This window comes from Equus quagga, chromosome 5 (genome assembly GCF_021613505.1).
Source record: "Equus quagga isolate Etosha38 chromosome 5, UCLA_HA_Equagga_1.0, whole genome shotgun sequence".
NCBI classification, from domain to species: Eukaryota; Metazoa; Chordata; class Mammalia; order Perissodactyla; family Equidae; genus Equus; species Equus quagga.
The window spans coordinates 85662317-85682950 of record NC_060271.1 but is presented as its reverse complement, the minus strand read 5'-3'; positions in this window follow the sequence as shown (position 1 = coordinate 85682950).

The following is a 20634-nucleotide window of genomic DNA, read 5'->3' as shown; positions in this document are numbered from 1 at the left end:
TCCCCTGTTGCTGCTAAGAGCCCTAAAAGCTATGGGAATCAATACATACAATAATTTATCACTGACAGATTAAAGTTTCCTATTGATTTCTTCTGGAATGGGAATTTTTGCCCTCCAAGGAGCTTTATTCTTTTAATAGACAACTAAGCAATCAGTTGTAATTTTAAGTTTTGAAATGCTTTGGCAACAGTTTTTAGGAAACACACAGAAGAAAAATAACAAGAGGCCCTGGATATTTTCAAAGTCTTGCTGAGATGGACAGAAGTGAATGTTGCTCGCCTGCCTGTGCTGACTGTGAGCCTCGGTCCCCTGAAGCAGATGCTCTGTCCCCTGCCTTGTATCTAATGATTGCTGTCAATTCGCGAGCACAGGAAGTCTGGTGGGCTCCTTGTCTTTTTTCCTTTCTGGAAACAATTGTCTACTCAAAATGCAATCTGAGGCCATGCATCTCCAGAGACCAGCAGACAGTTGGCATTTGGAGATCCATCGTTCAAGCAGGCTTTGTACTAAGGCTTTTCAAACTTGAATGTGTGCAGGAGTCTCCCAGGGACCCCAATAAAATGCAGATTCTGATTTCAGGGTGAGGCCGGAGATTCTGCAGTTCTAACATGCTCCCAGGTGTTACCTAGAGCAGGACTTTAAAACTCATCCCTCTCCAAGATAGGAAGGACAGGTGGTGTGACAAAGGTGGTGTGCTGAGCACTCAAAGGCCACTTGATAACAGGAAGCCCTGACCAAACGTCCCACAAACCTCAGGAACATAACCCAAAGGGAGTCTGAACCCTTCACTGGTAAAGCTCGTCCTTATTTATGTGTTTCTCTCAGGCAATATGGGGATGGGATACTAGCAGAAGGGAAAGATAATAGATCGTTCACTCCTCTAATATGTACATTTTAATCCCCTACCCCATGCCAGGCATTTTAGGCACAGGGAATATAAGTTATAATAAGAAAATGGACAAAGAAATAATCTATTTTGGAAAGGCAGATATTGAAAGCATTCCCTTCAACCTCTTTATTTTTGTCAGGAAACTTTTACTCCAAGAGACCCTATAAGGAATCCAGCCGTTCAGCATTTCTCAACAGAACGACATTATTTGTCATTGTTCTTTGTGTTCAAAGATACTTCTGGCAATGATGTTACTATTCCTGTGTGTGAATCTGGCAGAAAGCCCTAAGATGTGACCTAATTTCCAAAGAGCTTATACGCCTGGTGAGCTGTTATTAATAAAACCCACTGTAGTTTATGACTCTACCCTACAGACTTTGAGAAAATAGGAGGGCAAAGGAGATTTCCACCTGGATTAGTTCGTGTAACTAGATGATCTTTTTGGAATAATAGCTTATGCTCATTATATGAAGAGATGATGTAGAAACCAACGCACCATCTTTTCTTTCTGAGAGGAGGACCCTTAAAAGCCTGGAAGTAGAAGATCATTAGGTAATATGTTAGCTCAAGAAGGGTGCATCCTGGTATATTTATAGTCATGCTGCCCAGGGGGAGAACGTTTACGTATGGACTTGTCTTATCATCCCTTCTCTCCTGAGTGGATCTTGATCTTGAAAGTTAAATTATAACATTGCACTATGCTTAAAAGGGAAGGATGCTTCATAGAAAAGGCATTTACTAAGCTCTTGAGGGACTGTTGCTGACTGATCAGATGACAGATGGTGTTCAGCTTTCACAATGTAGGAGTGCTAAAAGAATGTAGGGTCATGGTGAAGCCATGGCAAACGAGAGTAAAATATGGTGCAAGTTGTTATAAGCCTGGCATAAGGAGAGGAGGTACCAGCAAAATAATCCCAACCACCAAGAGAGGAAAGGAAACTGAGAGGAAAAACGACAGCACTTCAATTTTTGAAAGGCAAGTCTGCCTCTAATTTAGCTGTGGGCTGTCGAGTAGGTCACGGCGTCTCTGGGCCTTGCTCTACTAGTGCAGCAGATAAGAGGCTTTAGATGATCTTTAAGTTCCCTCTCAGCTGGGTAACTCTGAGCGTTTACTATGTGCTGAATGCACCAAGAAATGAACTCCTTCACGTGCATTATCATCTAATCTCTGGGGAGGTTTTTTTTGGTCATCACCATTTTACAGATGAGGAAATTTAGGATTAGAGAGTTTATGCCAAGCTTACACAGCTTATAGGACACAGAGCTGGGCAACTTGACACCATAGCTAATGCTTCTAAGCTTTACAATGTATTGCCTTTATAAGACTTTTATGGGTAAAGAAGGAAGGAATCTATATTACTTTCTTAGACAATTAATTGGCGGAGGGGGGTCCCTTATAATATTTGTTACATACCTGTTTTATAATTCTTGACATATTGGAGTTCGATCCTGATAAAAGGAGATGTTGTAACTGGTGTCACAATGCCCAAGAATTTGATATGAGATGAGCAGCACGCACTTTCCTCCGACCTTACTCAGCTCCCTTAGCTGCAGGTCCTGAGCGTTTACTTTTCAGGCTCTGGCCTGCCCAGCTAAGACCACTGTCAGGCCAGGCTGCTGAAAAGCAGCCACACGGGTGTTGACTAGTGGCATCTAGAATTTCCTGTCTCCTAAACTTGAGATGCTGGGAGTTGGAAGTGCAGGGCTGCAGATAGCAGCTTCATCTCACCATCTTCTAATGGAATTTCCCACGTCCACACTGGATGGGGTTCCTGTAGAGTTTCCTGGTTTGCATACTGAATTTCCTCCTGAGACTAGAGTTCTATATTAAACCCCATCCTGCCTGGATGGGGCTATGACACTCTCCCTAGTCCTTGGAGGCAGCGTGGCAAAGGGCAGGGGTGGAGCACCACCGCAGCGATTTTTGCGCAGCTATATATGTCGATTTTGTGTAACTATATATGCTGTTATTTACTTATATGTTTCTTTAAACTGCCTCACTTTTAAAATATAAATAGCTTAATCTTTTTAAAAAAGAAAACTTGAAGAAGTTTTGTAGTTTTAAGCTTTCTATTTAGGTTTATGATTCATTTTGAGTTAATTTTTGTGTATGGTGAGAGATAGGGATCAAGGTATTTTATTTCTTGCATAAGATATCCAATTACTCCAGCACTATTTATTGCAAAGATTATCTTTTCTCCAACAAATTGTCTTTGCACCTTTGTCCTTGGGAGTTAGACTGGGTTCTTTGTCCCTCTTAATTGCTGTCTGGGGAGCCAAAATATGAGCTACCACCCACCTGTCTTCAATTACTACCTCTCCCACCAGGCTCCTGCTGTCCATTCATTAGCTTGGACTCCAAGTTTGCTATATCCCTGGATATTGTAATTTAGTTTATTATTGACTTCTTTTTAGCTACTTCTGCCTAATAACAAAGTCCCCCCTTTTCTTGAGGGTTTCTTAAGTACCCCAGCCCTATCTCTGCCAAACCCTCAAATTCTCTCTTTTTTACTACCTTGCTCGTGATGTCCCAAAAGTGACAACTCACAAATTGAGTTTGAAATTTTATAAGGGGCAAGATAGGATAAGAAAAGATGTGAATTTTGTGTAGAAGAAATGGGTGGGTATTCATAAAGCAATGTCATTACCTAGTGGCATGTCCCAATAGGGATTCACTAGTTAAGTGCTCTTGTGGATAACGAGTTATTTCCTTCATGTGATTCTTGTTTTTGGGTAGAACCAAACCATCTATGTACTATCCCATATATATGTACACCCAAACGTACATATACAAACACAAATACACACAGATATCTGGAAATATTTTTGCACTTAACTGTGGCTCCCCTTCTAGTTAACTTACAGACGTATTTTATAGTTATGCTATAGGGGAAACTTCTAAGTTATTGGATCTTACAGACTCTAAGGGATCATCTGGGTTGGGTGGGCTATCAACTTAGATGAATTAGTGGTGATGTCTTGGAGCACTGCACTGAGAAAGATTTCAAGGCTGAGTTTAACTCAGCAGGAAAAAGAGCTACCATTGATTAGTCATGCCTGCCACGGCTGGGGGTGGTGGCATATATATGGTGTATTACAAACTCTAATCTAAGACCAGACCACTCTCTTCTCCAGTGCAATAATTTCTTCTAGACTATCTTTGATAGCTGGCCTCTACTGACTGCAGGAATACTTACAGTAATGGTGAGCTTGCTTTTTTCAAGAATGCTCACTGCATTGCTGAACAGCTTACATGTTGAGTCCAAAATCTATCTCGGTGCAACTTCTCATCATTTGTCCCAATTCCACTGTTGGAGCTGTACAGACCAAGTTTATCCCCTATTCTACATTATAGTTCTTAAACACTACCATTTCTCCAACTATTTTTCAGATATTGTCTCCCATCTTCCTGGATGCTATTTAATTTTTCCTTGCTACCTTTCAAGGACAGAGAATTTTAGATAGGATCTGACCAACTGGAATTAACTGGAACTCCTTCTTACTGGCTTACACATACTTAGATTAAGAAGCTTCAGTTTGCACCTGAAACATGTTACCTGATTATTTCACACTGAACTTTCAGTACATAAAAAAAATTCTTCTTTACATGAATTACTCAGTTTAGTTCTTCCCTTTCTTGAGCTTGTATTTGAATTTTTACCTCTTAAACTGTATCTTAATAACTGCCCTTTCTTGAGTACCTGTGCTGCATACTTTATTTGTATTTTCTTTTGTATCTATAAGGTAGATATTCTATTCCCATTTTGCAATTGTGAAAACTGAAACTCAGAGATGCCAATGTCACAAGGTTAGTACGTTGCAGAGCCTAAAACCAAACTCAGTTCTTTCTGGCTCTAGAGACTTTCTCTTTTGACTGCTGAATGCTCAATTTGATAATTTTGAATCCTGAATCCATCACAGAAAAAAAAAAGGCAGAGGGGAGAGATAAATAGGCTGTCCTGTTGCCAAGATGTTCTTTGATTTTGGCATTCTGATGTGATAGTCAAGCATTTCATTAAAAAAATAAATAAGGGCTGGCCCTGTGGTATAGTGGTTAAGTCCGTGTGCTCTGCTTTGGCAGTCCAGCGTTTGCAGGTTCAGATGCCGTGTGTGGACTGTGGCTGTGTGCCACATACAAAATGGAGGAAGACTGGCACAGATGTTAGCTCAGCAACAACCTTCCTCAAGCAAAAAGGAAGATTGGTAACACATGTTAGCTCAGGGCAATCTTCCTCACCATAAATAAATTAAATAAATAAATAAACAAACAAACAAATCAAGAAGAAATCAACTTTGGCCTGAACGGTCCCCGGGGAACTCTCATTGGTTCCTAGTGGTCATCTTTTTTAAGTGCTTATTAGCTGTCTGCTTAAATATACAATCTAGAACTTTGCTGGGAATTAATGGCAAGTTTATCAGTCTAGAATTTCCAGAATCCACAATTACAGGCACATTTGTTTGTGCCCTTTGTCTAGTCCCTGTCCTACTTCCCATAAGTTCTCATGGGTGCTCACAGCGTTCACCCTTACATCTGCCCACGTGTTCAGTTCTCTGGGACGGAAGTGGGATGGGGGAGGAGTCTGCTTTCATTTAAAGTAGCTAAGTGCTTTCACACTATATTCTCTCCTCTTATTCTTTGACTTCCTCCCAATAACGTTATTTCTTCCACTTCCAATTTGTAGGTACGAAACAGAGCCTCTCTCTTAATGGGGGGATTAATGGAATAGATGCACTCAATAAGGTTTCCAGTAATTTCTGTTAGGTGAATTCTAAAGTAAACTCTTATGGCCCTAACAACGACAATAAAAGACAGTGAATGTACTTCCCCAAAAGCGCACCTTGTATTATAAGTCAATGAAATGTATTTGGGTACTATCTACTCCTTCAGATGATCTGTGCTGGGAAATTTCTCCATTAATAAACATAATATATTGCCAGATATGAGTATTAATAGGTACGGTTTATGATTATGTCCCAACTAGAGCTAAGAGTTTATGTATGTCAAAGTTTATTTAAAATTTTCTGGCCTATGACATAGACTGACGCCCAGACAAAAGTCATAGATTATATCATAAGAGCGCGCAAACTCACATACCTGCACTGGACCCTGTGTGAGCGGGATATGTTGTTAACGCAGAGATTTACCTGGATAAAAGTTATGAAGCACTTAATACCCAGCAAAAACTTACTCTCGGTTGTTTCCACGCTCCCGACTGCTAGAAAGAGAGCCTGTCTGTGAAACACCAGTAATTGCACGTTGTTGGCGTGGAAGGATGTTGAAAGGGTTGATAAACTACAAGGAGAAGCGAGTTCCCTTTATAAATCTGACCTCGTCTAGATTAGCAACCACGGACTTCAATTTCCATGTGCTCCCTCCTCTTTGTAGTCCTCAAAAGCAAGCCTTGACAAAGCCCGGCTCCCTCTTTCCTTCTAACTCCCTATCAGTAAACCTCTACGGTCCTCCTAATCCCTTTAGAGGCCTTGACATCGGGGGTCTGAGCACAAGGCGGTCATGAATATTCATCTGGGGGCGTGGCCCCGCTGCGTGCGCGGCTCCGCGCAGCTGGGACCAGTTGAAAGGGCGAGCCAGCTGCACGCAGGGGAAACAGTTCTCATTTTGTGTGCTCGGCTGCCGAGTCGTCCAGCCTCGAGTGGGCTCGAGACCGCACATTGTCCTTGTGTGGGAGGGGCTTTGCCGAGACGAGGGAACTTTTCTGAGGCAGGGCCTAGGAGCTGTAATTCGAGGGGCTCAAATCTCCCCGCCGCCCACCTGCCGGGACATGTGAAATTCCATTGATAAAAATTCAGGGGTTATGCTCTCCAGGAGCTTGTCCCCTTTTAAGAAAACAAATACGCCTTGTGTGAATAATTGGAGGCTTTTTATCCTCTGGTGGCACCTCCTCCTTGCAATTCTCTCCAATGGAAACTCTTTCTTCTGCCTTCTCGGGGCTAATCACAACTGCTCCTCACATTTTTTTTTTAAGCTCATCGAGCCATCTTTCTCTCTTCCCTCCTCTCCATCATCCTTTGTTTAGTAGTATAGCATAGCGGTTAAATGCCAGAAATCCTGAATTGAAATTCTGGTTTGACCACTTGCAATCTGTGTGAATGTGGCAAGTTAACCTCTTGCTTTAGTTTCTTCATCTGCATGATGGAGGTAATGAAATCACCTACTTCATGGCATTAGTCTGACAATGAAATGATCTATCTATAGATGTATATTATATATAATATTAACCACATATAATATATATTAATATATGGTGGTCACATGTATTATACATATATATATATGATCATATATATATATAAAATGCTTGAACAGTGCTAGACATATATTACACAGTAAATGTTAGTTTGGTGGTCTAGTGGTAAAGATTCGAGGCTCTCACCACTGCGGGCTGGGTTTGTTTCTGGGTCAGGGAACCACACCACCCATCTGTCAGTTGTCATACTTCCTCCTTGAGTGGTGGCTGTGTGTTACTGTGATGCTGAAAGCTATGCCGCTAGTATTTCAAACACCGCAGGGTCAGTCATGGTGGACAGGTTTCAGTCAAGCTTCTAGACTGAGACAGACTAAGAAGAAGACATGGCCACTCACTTCTGAAATAAATTGTCCATGAAAACCCTATGAATAGCAGCAGAGCATTGTCTGATAGAGCGCTGGAGGAGAGAGGATGGTGCTAAAAGACCCGGCAGGGATCCACTCTGCTGTACACAGGGTCGCAAGAAGTCGAAATCCACTCAATGGCACTAATGACAACAATGTTAGTTATTGTTGTTATTTTACTTTTTGACTGGGCAAGACTGGCAGAAGACAGCGGAGTGTAAAACAATGTGGAAGTCAGCTGGGGTACGTACTGCTGAAGCTGGAGCCCCATCAGAAGCAAAGTGGGCAAGAAACCACATCCACCAAAATCCAGAAGAAAGTCAGGCTTAATCCAGAGAGAACAGGGAGGTGAGCCCGCAGCGGGCGGGAGCTGGGATGTAGCTGAGAAGGGAGTGCCAGCGGGGAAACATGGGAACCATGCCATTTGAGGAAGGATCCCACAATGTCCAGACATACTGATCACAGAACCACAACGAGATTTTTTTTGGTTTTCGGGCTGAGTCCCAGACCCTAGTCTGTATTCCACTGGTTCTTAACGCACTGGGAATCTCAGGCTGGCCCTGTGAGCAGGAGCTGGCCCTGTACTTGGGAGGCCTTAGGTTGAGAAGTTTGAGCTCTAGGATTCTCCACTGACCACATCTCCCTGTCTTTGCACTATTCCCATCTTTAAAATCCCATTATCTTCAGCATGACACTCAGGCTCTTGACACGACCAGGTCCTTTTAGGTAGTTACATTGGCTTTGGTTTTACCTACTTTCCTGGCACCATCTACCCATCCTTTCCCCACGACACATATTACTCCCCACCATCCCCACTGATTTCTAGGTGTGCCAGTATTCTTTTTTTTAAGATTTTTTTTCCTTTTTCTCCACAAAGCCCCCCGGTACATAGTTGTATATTTTTAGTTGTGGGTCCTTCCAGTTGTGTGGCATGTGGGATGCCGCCTCAGCACGTCCTGAAGAGCGGTGACATGTCCATGCCCAGGATCTGAACCAGCGAAACCCTGGGCCACCGAAGCAGAGCACATGAACTTAACCACTGGGCCACGAGGCCTGCCCCAAGGTGTGCCAGTATTCTTACAGTTTCCTAAACATGTTGTGGTGGAGACAATGCTCTGTGTTCACTACCTCATTTCATCTTCCTGGGCAGATGAGAAGATATTTTCCAGTTTTTCTTGCAGTTAGGTTGGGACAATGACCAAATTCTTGACAACAGAAAAGTGAGCAGAAGGGATATGATATTTTTGGCTCAAGGAAGCTAAGAAGGGTCTGAGTTCTTCATGCTCATTCTTTCTTGTCAATAAGCCAGGAAGTGCAGAAGTCTAAAACAAGGTGGAAGCAGACTAGATCCTGAGTTTCTGTTGCAGGAGAGTTGACCAACTGGCATCAGACTCTTTTTTTAATGGGAAAAAAAATCCACTGAGATTTTGGGGTTTATTTATTATCTCAGGAGAGCCTATCTTATCCTGACTAATAATACATATGCCATGCTTTTTCTCATTTGGTCTCTCTATAATTACATTATGCCACTTGGGACGCCTCCATGCCCTTATATAGCACTATGCTCAGGTTTCTGGCCTGAGTGATTGAATGGATTTTGGTACTAGTAAGGAAAATGAGAAAGGAGGATGAGGAGTACACTTGGTAGAGAAGAAGAGCTCCATAATGTGCATGGGCTTTCCAGGCAGAGATATTCAGGAGGCATTTGGATATGAGTCTGAAGCTCAAGAGAGAGGCCTGAGCTAGGGGTAGGTAGAGAATTGGGAGTCATCAGCACGTAGGAAGAAGTGGCCAAGATCACTCAGGGATAGTCTGTAAAGTAAGGTAAGAAGAGGGTGGAAGATGGAAAGATAGAACTTGGTGAAACCCCAACATTTAGGGAAAGGCAGAGAAAGCAGAGCTCTTACAAATCTCCCTGACTTCACAATGTCCCCCTACGCCATTCAGGATTGAGCACAAAATCTGGACTAGTTTGTTGATCAAAATTTACAAATGTGAAATTTAATTTTGAAGAAAACAGAGTAGTGTGTAATCGAAGCTATTGCATAGACATGAAAATGTCTTTGAAGGACATTGCTTGCCTTAATTATCGAGAAAACTTCCCTGCAAAAGTTTAGCTTTGATCACGTTAAAGGAAGCTGTAAATTGGTAAATTTAATTTAAAAGCCGACCCTGGCTTTTAGATTCATGGCTGTCCTCAATCCGAAGTCTTCTGACTTATATCAACCTAAAGGAGTGAGAATGTGGCAAGGATTTTTAACTTGCTATAGGAATCAGTTGTCTTCACTATCTTCTGTTTTGTTTTGTTTTGTTTCTTCTTGTGATTGCTTTTTGGAGGTGATTCTTAAATTATTCTAAATGGTCACCATACTGCCACAGGTCTTTAAATGGCACCTGGACTGCCATCATGGGTCAAAAGAGGTGTAATTGGTATGTATTTCAAGGCTATCAGCAGACCACTGAGGTTCTTTCAACACCTGTACTATTTAACATCTACAGTCTCAGAGGCTCCCAGGTCCAGATCTCTGAAATATCTCTCCCTCAGAAGTGCAATTTCCTTATAAACCAGTTCCATATGAAAAAGGTATGGTTTCCCTTTGATATGGAAATATAGACAGTATCAACCATTGTATTGTCAAATAAAATTCCAAATGCAGTTCACCATGCTGGTTCAATGGAGTTTTTGGTTGGAAGGTGAGAAGACCCAAATGCATTTTCAGTAGCCACTTCTGTCACAAATCCTGCCATTGGATGCAGCATTAAGTAATTTAAGTCTTTCTTAAGTCTCTGGGCAATTTTAAGTGCATATTTACCTCTGCCCTCCATCTTGGAAGTCTGTAGTAAAAGTGAAGTCTATATGGTATATGGATATACCACCATGCAGAATGTGGTGTATTTGTTGAACATCATATACTAAAAGCCATAATTGAGAGAGAGCAAACAATGAAGGCAGCCTGCCCTGTGTCAAGGGCACCACTCCAGGGTGACTTCTACTCCTGAGCTGCTGGACAGCATTTTTCTCATACTGAAAAAATTATCCTTGTGATCTGCAGATTGAATGCCCTGTCCATGTGTTTGTTAATTATTTTAGATTTCCTTTCACCAGGTTGGTGGAAACCTTCACACGTCTTCTAAATATGTGATGCTGTGCTGTTCTTAGTGGAAACTGCTGTAACTAGCATTTTGTTTGTTGGTTTGTCTGAATGCCTATTAAGGACTAGTTTTCATGTTAGGGGCTTATATAACATCTTCAGTTTCCACATCAACTCTGCAAGATGGTCATTACAATTTTTCTTTTATAGATGAGGAAATTGAGTCTCAGAGAGGTTGGAAAATTGCTTCAGGTTACAGTTGATGGGTGACAGAGTTGGATTCAAAGCCAGGACTGTCTGTCTCCAGAGCTCATGCCCTTTCTGTGAGACTTGCCACTTCTCAGTTAGTCTTCCTCGTGCCGTCTTAAAGTTCTTCCTCCATAAATTCTCACTTGAACTTGGAAGCTCCAATTTCCTGAGCCAGCCCTTGGGAGAGTTTATTAACTCAATTTCAAGTTTCTTCATCTGTTGAGGGAACTGAAACGTCTCTGAGTCTAGACTTCAGATTCCATTTATCTTGGCGTGCCTGCCTCCTCAGCAACTGCCCTTGTCAGTGGCTGGCCAGTTCAATGGTGGCTGGTGGGTGTTTGTGCATCTGAGCTCTTGTCTTGGCTCTGCCTCTAACTCATAGGGTGACCTGAAGATGTCACTTAACCATTTCATGTCTCTGGTTCTCTAAGTGTAAAATGGAGGTACATTAAGAATGACCTTCTTCCCTGAGGGCTTGCGTGGACTAGCTAATGATCTTCTTCCCTGAGGGCCCTGGACTACACTTTAGAAATATGAAGCATATTAACTCAGGTCAATAAACATTTATTGAGTGCCTGCAGTGTGCAGAGCAGGTGGAGGCATGGTGTTCCTGACCTGTGGATGTACTATTCTAACATTTCCTTCATTTTGTACATCTGTGAGATTCCACCCCACCTCTAAGAATGCCTTTTTCTCCACCTATGAGTTTCTTTAATTTCTCTGTGTGCCAAGACTCACTCCTGAGTGCTTTATCACCCTGGCCTACGCTACTTTGTTTGCAGAGAAACATAGCATAGTTCCTTCCTGTCCTTCTGGAAATTCTATTAGAATTCAACCAGTTTGGAAAATGACCCCTTCTTGCTCTACTAAACTGGTCATGTTTCTCTAGGCTGGAGTGTGGCATGGTCCATACAGTCTACACTCTTAGCTCAGAGGAGCATACTTTTTATTTTTGTTTTCAAACATGGCACCTGACTTAACGTTGGGTCTTCCCACAGTGAAATCCTAACAGTGACCATAGAACTCTCATGTGTTTGGGCCTCTCTGCCAAGTGCATCCATGAGCCTGATTATACAGCATTCCTGAGATTCCCGGGTCAGATCTTCCTTGGCTTCTGTGCCAACCCATGAGATAACAGCATGCTGTGAACAAATCCACAAGCAAGTTTAACCTGTCTGGAGCCAGCTCCCCAAAGGTTGAAACTTTACCCTATTCTACTGAACCTGTTTTCTTATGTTTTTCCTTTGGGACTTTTTAGTAGCAAGGCAGCTTTCTGAGATTCTGTTGTGAGCAGTTCTGGAGCTGATGGGTATTTTTACATTTACATTTTTACATGATAGGTGTGTGCATTTTCTTCTATTCTTTTTGGTGACCTACCAGAGGGAAGAGTCTTCATTTGGCTGGAAGCCTTGGATGATTTACTCTCTACTATTTAGATGGCATTAATTAATGTAGCAAATGTTTCAGATGCTTAATTATCTTAGGGGTACGAGGAGAAGATCTTCAAAGACTCTGTACCCCGGTCGAAGGTGCATAAATAGTGTGTGCCAAGAAGAATGAGCAGCCCTGTGGGCCGGGAGCGAAACTGCTGAAAAGAATCGGTGGAGGATTCACTAGCTCTCTGGGAAAAGGGCAGTGTGGGTCTTAATGCTTCGTTCCTCAAGTTTGAGCAGTGTCCATTTCATAAAGCACTTGGCTAGCATTTGGCTTGTGCTAGGTGTTGTTCAAAACATGAAATCCAATGACTTGAAGCAGTGGACTAAAGGGAGGAAAACTACCATTCTGGAAAAAAGACAGCAGTTAAACACCTGAACTTGCAAAAAAAATAAATAAAGAAAGAAAAGAAAAGAAAAGAAAAGAAAAAAACCCCAAAACAAACCACGAGTACCGTTAAAGGCACTTCTCTACTTCTTCTGGTATCATTTCTGGGAACCAAATTTTATTAGAAATACAAAAATGGGATAAAACTTTTGAGACAAGTTCTTGTCTATTGGGCTTTTTCTTCTAAGATCCATTAATTACCAGATCTCTATAATAAGGGATCCAAATACATCTTAAGGGCTTCGTCTTATCCATTAAATTTATTCATCTGACAACATGTAGGTTTGAAAGATTAGAGCCAGCGGGGAGGGTATGACAGATTGGGGATCTATTAGTGTTTTATGAGATTAGGATCACTTTTAAAATAAAAGCTGTTTAAGGTAGTGACTGACATGACAGAAGGCCCGGCATCACAAATAGCAGTCCTAGATGAAGTAGTTCAATAAGGTTCATTAGCTGTACATTTTTTTTTTTTACTGTATCCTATAGCATTTCATTATCTCAGATGCAGTTGCACTTTAAGAATGGCCACTGCTGAAAAGCATCCTGTATAATAACATCTCCTTCAGATGGAGACATTGTGGCTCTTCACCTTTTGTTTCTAGCATTAACTTTGGGGGAGCTTTCACTCCCCTAGGAATGTCAGCCAAGCTGATTTTCCCATAGATCCTGAGTCCTATTATTTATAGACTCAGTGATTCTATTATGTCACAGTAGGTCTGGCTTCATACTAGTTTTAGAAGCTCTTTTCTCATTGGACCAGACAAGCCATCAAATGGCCTGGTTTACCTTTTAGGAGGTAAGAAATCAACAGTATTCAGTTATGACCTTTAAAAATTCTTACTAATCTAGAAAACTAGAGATTTTTCTTGGAAACATAGCAGAAGTCCATGTTTGCTTTATAAGATTATCACTCACTTGCATACATTTTAAAACTCCCCAGAATTAGAAAAAATACCATGATGAGTATTTTAAACATTCGCTGTCAGGAGTGCACCGTAGGACCAAGATCCTGCCCCTTTACAATTTCTTTCAATTTAATATTGCCGACATTTTTATGCTTTGATTGAGGCAAGATAAAGAAATGGTAAAACAACTCCAGCCAAGTAAATAAAAATGCTGTTAAATGTTGTTAAATTTTTGTAGTTATTAGCTTTGTGCTCGGTGAATTAAAGGCAGGATATGATCGCAGGCCTGGGTAAAACATGCGTGAATCCGTGTTTTTCTCAAATGCAATTGGAAATGTTCCTCCCTATAGTTTGGTCCTTTCAGCATGTTAAATTTATTTTAAGCAAATAATTAAGAACACATATGAAGATTTAGCTACGAGTTGATAATAGCAAAAAATTGGAAGTAACATAACATTTAGGTTGCCCAACCTTAGGGAAATATTTAAATAAATAAGGGCACATGCAAACAATAGAATTTTTGTAGCTGCTGGAAAAGATGTTACAGAAGAGCATTTAATGACATAGTAAGATGATCAAGATGTACTGAGTGAAAAATGCAGTTCACAAAATAGTGTACACAGCATTTGTTTTTAATCCTTTTGGGGTCACACATGTCTTTGAGAATCTGAGTAAAATGTACGTTTACCCTGGGCTTCCTATCTCCTCTTTTCCCTGGCTTACCTTTAGCACCTTATTGTTTTATCCTGGATCATCTTTTCCAAGCTTTGCTCTTAGAAGTTCACTCATAATGCTTGAGTTTCCCCCTGGTTTGCAAGTTAGGTGATCATGTAATGCTTTGAAACTTTCCCCAAAAAGGCTTCATCCGTAACTTGTTTAAAATGAGATCTACTATTTGTTTAGATGATCTTAATGTTCTTAGCGCTCATTTTGATGGCCATTCATTCATTCATTTTCACATGTAAAACATTCAGCATAGAGCCTGCCATGTAGTAAACAAACACATAAATGGTAGCTGTTATTTTCACTCACAATTGTTGATTTACACATCCATATCCTTATTGAATAACTACCTTGAACATGGCTAGCCAGTGGTGAATAAAACATCTATGATTCTGTTCTTCTACAGCTTCTTTATTTTTATTGGGGTAGCAGACATCAATCTAAAGAAAAAAAGAGGATAGTGCCACAAAGTGGAGATAGAAAGCACCATGGGAGCCTGTATTGGGGCACTCCACCTCTTCTGAGGTGTCAGGGAAGCTAAGACCCTAAGGGCGCATTGACATTAGATTGGAAGTTGAAGTGGAATGGATGGGAAGGAAACAGCATTCCAAGCAGAGGGAACAGCATGTGCAAAGGGCCTTGAGTCAACACTTGACCTGGATTCCTGTAGGTTTTCCTAATTTAGAAAAGATACACTCTTACCCAGTCATTGGCAGTCAAGTGAGGTGTAAGTATAAATACTCCAGAATGGACTCCAGTGGATCACAATGAACTTTCCGATAGCTCCAAGGATGTGTAGGATGTATTGTGGGAAGCTAGTCAGCCAGGTTTCAACTACAAATCTCACATTTGAACACCTAGCTCTGAAATCTAAAGTGCCCTGGAAATTTTAACAATGTTATCTCAAATTCGGCTTGAAAAAAATCAAATTAAATTCAGAGTTCTGTGTTCATACAATTCTCAACATTCTTAATCTTTCACACTGTATATATATTCTTTTGGTATTAAGTGGGATTAATTGAGAATGGAACAGCATTTGATCACTATTATTTTACTGGGGAAAAAAAGATTCTGCTTCTTCATAGTGTGTATAGATGATCTGACTTCCTTCCTTTGAAGCCTGTTTAAATATATAAATAGATGCAAGTTCACCAGGAATTATAGATATGGTAGATCATTTTGTAGGTGCACTTGACTGGACTGGACCTGCTTATCAAGTTTCAGTTATATTAAATTTTGCAGCAGGCTTGAGTCCATCAAACTAGACTTTCTGGAACAGAAAGTTCAGAGTAAGTTCAGAGTCAAAGGATGTGATGGAACCCCTTCGCAAATGTGAAAGATTGAAAGAAACATTATTTCCCCATATTTAAGCATTACTACCCTCCCTCTTCCTATATAACATCAGGCAACCTAATATCGCAAACAAACGCCCAACAGATGCTGAATATTTTATAAGAACAGGCTACTGATGTGGATTGGAGTGAAGAAATAACAAAGCAAGAAATGATAATGTTATTGAGATTGAAAGAGTAAAAGGACATAGCAAATGTGAGTGAACAATATCTCTGGAGATTTACACCCACAGGAAAGCTGTATGCTGTCACTTGGTTCATGTCAATTCTTACTTGAGAATAGAAACAACACCTGGGGAATTACTTGTTCTGTATTATTTAACATTTTATTTATAACTTTTCAGCAATTTCCATAACCAGCATTATTTAGTCACAGATGTCTTCGCAATCAAGATCACGGGCTCTGACAGCCATATTTTTTAAGAGAGATGATTTGTAGTATCTTTCTGATGTTTGACAATTTGGAATCTTCCTGTTCTTCCCTATTCACTATTGTATTTTTACAACAGACAACAGACAACGTCAGCAATGACAATTAGAAGATTTAGAAGCTCTATTCTAGTGCTCTTCTCAAAAGAAATATCTAAAGGCTGTTTCTAAGGACTTTGTTGTTCTGTTTTTTCAGATGTGAATGGCCAAGATAGTATTTAGATTTTGGCGGTGAGCCAAGAGGAAATATCAATGGTAACCACTGGGATTGGGGTTCAGAAGAGCCAAAAGTCTTAATAGGACCCTTTGTCTCTTCGGAAACTTACTTCAGGGTGGAGATGAACCCAAACCTTCCTGATGATCCACATCTGCTAACTCCTAATTTTTGAGGACCAAGTCAGATTTCCTTACCACATCCCAAAACCATATTTAAATTAAATCATAGCTTTAAAAATAAAAATATCGATATTCTTTCTACTCCTAATTAGGATTTAGAAGGCACACAGTGTACTTTGCAATGTATTTTCCCTCACGCAGGCGGGGACTTTTCATGAAGTCAGATTTGTCTTTTTTTTTACTCTTTCACCCCCAGTGTCTAAAACGGTACCTGGCACAGAGGAGGTACTCCATAAATATGAATGAATGAATAAATGAACTTAAGCAATTAAAGTAAACCAGAACAGAAACACTAGTATACAGACAGACCTTAGTAGTCTGGGACCACAAAATTAAGTCACATTTAATACCCACTTTATGGTGACTTTGAGCCTCTGCCTGGCTCTACGGGAAGTTAACCCCCATCAAGTACCCCCAGGTATTTCTTAGAGGTCCTGGGAGCGAGAGCTATTGTGTGTTTTAGAAACAGAACCAACAGATTCTTCTCTAGCCATGTTGCTGAGCTGCCATGCGCCGGTCAGGATCCGCCTGCGGGACTGGGACAGAGGTTGCTATTTTCCTCTTTGTCACTCCATCCCAAGCCTGGCACAGGCTCTTTCCTTAATTCCCCATAGCACAGCTGAGACTAGGCTGCAATTTTGGGTAAGACTTGATCGAAAGCTTAGCACAGGGGACCTACAACCTAGCAGATATCTCAATCATTCCTGCTTTATCAGGCTGCTTTTAGGACCCATGAGGCCCAAATCTAGCCTCTGTGGGCTGGATGTGCTCGACCAACTCATTTCCACTACTGAGAAATCCTTGAGCATGTCTTCACTACATGAAATCCAAGGCTGGGAGAGAAGGAAGAATTCCCATACCCAACTAGATCTAAGGCTTTCTTCCAAGGCTCCATTTGCTGTCCCAAGAACTGTCTTTTCCCAGGATGCCTGTCGGTGGGAATATTTCCTCATTTTTAAGGAAACCTCCATCTTCTATTCATAACCGTTGCCCCAGAAGCACGAAGCCAGCGTATATGTAGCTTTGACCCAACTACATTGCATAGTAGAACACTTAGTTTATGTTGAAAACCTACAGCTAACATCTTATTTAAAGTTACTTAAGATTGTTTCATGGCCTTCAACAGACATGAAGTGTGGGTACTTGCTTTATATTTGTGTAACTAAACATCTCATTCAGGGTATTTTTTTCCCCACACAAGGGAATGGTTTGCCCTAAGGATAAATTAGTGTCTCCACCTTTTTTGTGAAAGAAAATCTTTTGCAAATTTTAAATAAATAAATATTTTTCCAGTTACTAGTCATTAAATTTCTTAGGAATGATTTTCAACCAGGATACCATATTTCAATTAAAACAAGCTGGACTAAATGCAATGTGGTATCCTGGAGCAGAAAAGGCACATTAGTGGAAAAACTGGTGATATCCAAACAATGTCTGTGGTTTAGTTAATAATAATGCACGAATCTTAATTTCTTAGCTTTGACAAATACACCAAGGTTAAGTAAGATGTTAATGTTAGGGTAAACCGGATGAAGGGTATATGGGTACTATTTGTACTAATTTACAACTTTTCTGTAAGTCTAAAATTATTCCAAAGTAAAAAAGTTCACTAAAACATAAATCAAGCTGGGATGTAGATTTCAAGCACCAGAACTGAGCTAGCTGTTATAGTTGATCATTAAATTTGTGCCAATCTTCTTAGAAACTGGCAAAGAGGAAAGTGGGTAGATCGTATGGTTCTTGTAAGAAAAAAAAAGTTGCATTACATTCATCTGAAGATAAAAAGTTTTCCAGCTCAGGATTTCAAAAGGAATTTACTACATGAGAGTTCATATAAGAAATTATGTGTAACTTAAAGGACGATGTGTTCAACTATTGTTTAATGAAAGAAAAGAAATGCCCTCAAAATGTCAAGTGCATAACTTAAAAAAAAAACATCAATTTTTTTTGGGGGGGAGGGAATTAAAATTATGTGCCCCAGGTATATAATTTTCTAATGATCTTACCTAAGGAAGTTAGAAATAGAAATAGAAAGTTAGGATTATTGCTTGGAGACCCTAATTGAATGAGACTAATAAATCCTTCAGCTTGTGTCTCTTAACCAGAAGATCCACAACTTACTTTTTACCAGGGCTAGGTCATAAACTCATTGTTGATTAGCTTTAGAGATGGGTGATAAAACTAACAAAGATATATTAACTTAGTAATCTTAAAGTGGCAGATCATTCCTTTTCCATCCTAAGATAAACTGCATGAGGCCTATAAGAAGACCTGTATTGAGAGTTCTATACCAATGCGTATGTAAGAGATGATCAGGGCTTGAACATTTATGGGTGACTATTGGCGGTTAACTACACAGACTATAAACAAACATTTTAGTATGTGCCTATAGAATGTCCACCTTTGAGTAAAACTACAACCTGTGCATTGCTTGCAAGGCTCAATAACTCCTCTGTGATGGAGAATGTTAGCTGTCCACCAAAATCCGTGCTCCCATTTCTCAGCCTCATTTAGAGTAGATGAGGTTTTTTGACTAAACCCTCATCAGTGGAATGTGGGAGGAGCTGATATAGACAAGTTTTATTTCATTTGCTTGAGAGGAATCTCTGGCCTTGGACTGAGTTCTTCTCCCTTCTGGATGATAGGAAGAGAGCAGCCTTGGAAGCTGCATGTTGAAGATGGCTGAAGTGCTGTCAGCCTGGGGCCCCAAATGACTGTGTGGAGCAGAGTTGTCTGCCAACCCAGAGCCAGTCACCTCAGATTGAAACATGAGAGAGGTGATCTTCTATAGTCTCTCTGAGTTAGTGGGTCTTCTGTTACAGCCTCTTAGCCTACCTGTCTAATACACCTTCAAAAAATAGGGATTCTGGCAAATTATGTTGGAGAGTATGACTTGGACCTATAGTCTCCTGTCTCTGACCCTGCATCTCTGCCTCAGGACTCATAAAGTCATGCATGCCTATGGACACACGACTGGATGTGTGGTACAGATTTCAACTACTGACCCAGTCAACTGAGTGGATCAAAAGTCCTCTCTCTCACCCAGCTAGGGCTGAACGGGGAGGGAAGGACAACGGTTGTCCAGCCCTTGTGAGAGACCCTTCCTGGTTTTCTTACTGTATGGAGATATGAAGCACAGAGGTGGGCAAGAAGAATCTGAACTAGATAGACCAGAGGCTGTTTCTCCTTCTATGGGACCCAATCACCACACCAATCATAAGAGCATGGCTCAGTAAATGTCAAGCTCTGACCAACTGGATCAGCCATTCCTCCCTTGTATAGCAATGGCAAGTAGGTGGGGAGAGAAGTTGGAGATTCTCTGTCCATCATTCCCCCAAAAAGGGAGGAGAGTGGAAGTTCTATATGAAAATGTTCCCCCAACTCAAACAAGTCAGCTATCAAATGTGCTCCCTTAGTTGATCTGCTGGACAAGCCGAATAGTCAATATTAGAGACTGTTTGACAAATCTGATGACTTTGGTTTCAGTGTTTGGTAGCCCTGGCTTTTTCAGGCCACACCATGTGGGAGAGAACATACAAGCACTGGGTAATAGAGGCAAAGGTAATGAATCCCCACGCAGCAGAATCACTGCCACCAGTGCTGCCATCCTGTTCCTTCCTGTGGCAGGGTCCTGGGTGACTCAGACAGGCCCCTAACATTTGTGGGGCCTGAGACAAAAGTATCAATGAAGTTATTTAAGTGTTTTAAATCAAGATAACAAATTATAAAATGTGCGCCATTATTTGAATCACAGATTGGAATGGTAAAAAAAAAAGCAAGAAAATTGTCTTTCAGTGATACTGCAAAACAGTACTTTGTTATGCAATAATCTATCCCATTGATGCTGAGAGCAAAGACTGGGCAAGTTAACTGTCCTCCTCTCTTACCTAGGTGCTTTAGCTGCTCAAATCTGAAGCAAGGTCCGTCTCTAAAGTCTGCAGCAGCAAAACCCACAGTCCGTGATGGCATTTGGATGCGAGGCAAGAGATGCAGGGAAATGTTTCCTGGGAGCCTGAACAGAGTAAGTCAGGAGAGCAGATGTTTAGGGTTAAAGTCTCAGTGTGCCACAGCTGCAACCCGGAGCCTGAGTGACAAAGCTGTCCATGTGTTCTTTATAATGTTTTCTTCTTTGTGTTTGTGACATATGGGACCCTCCAAAGCATTT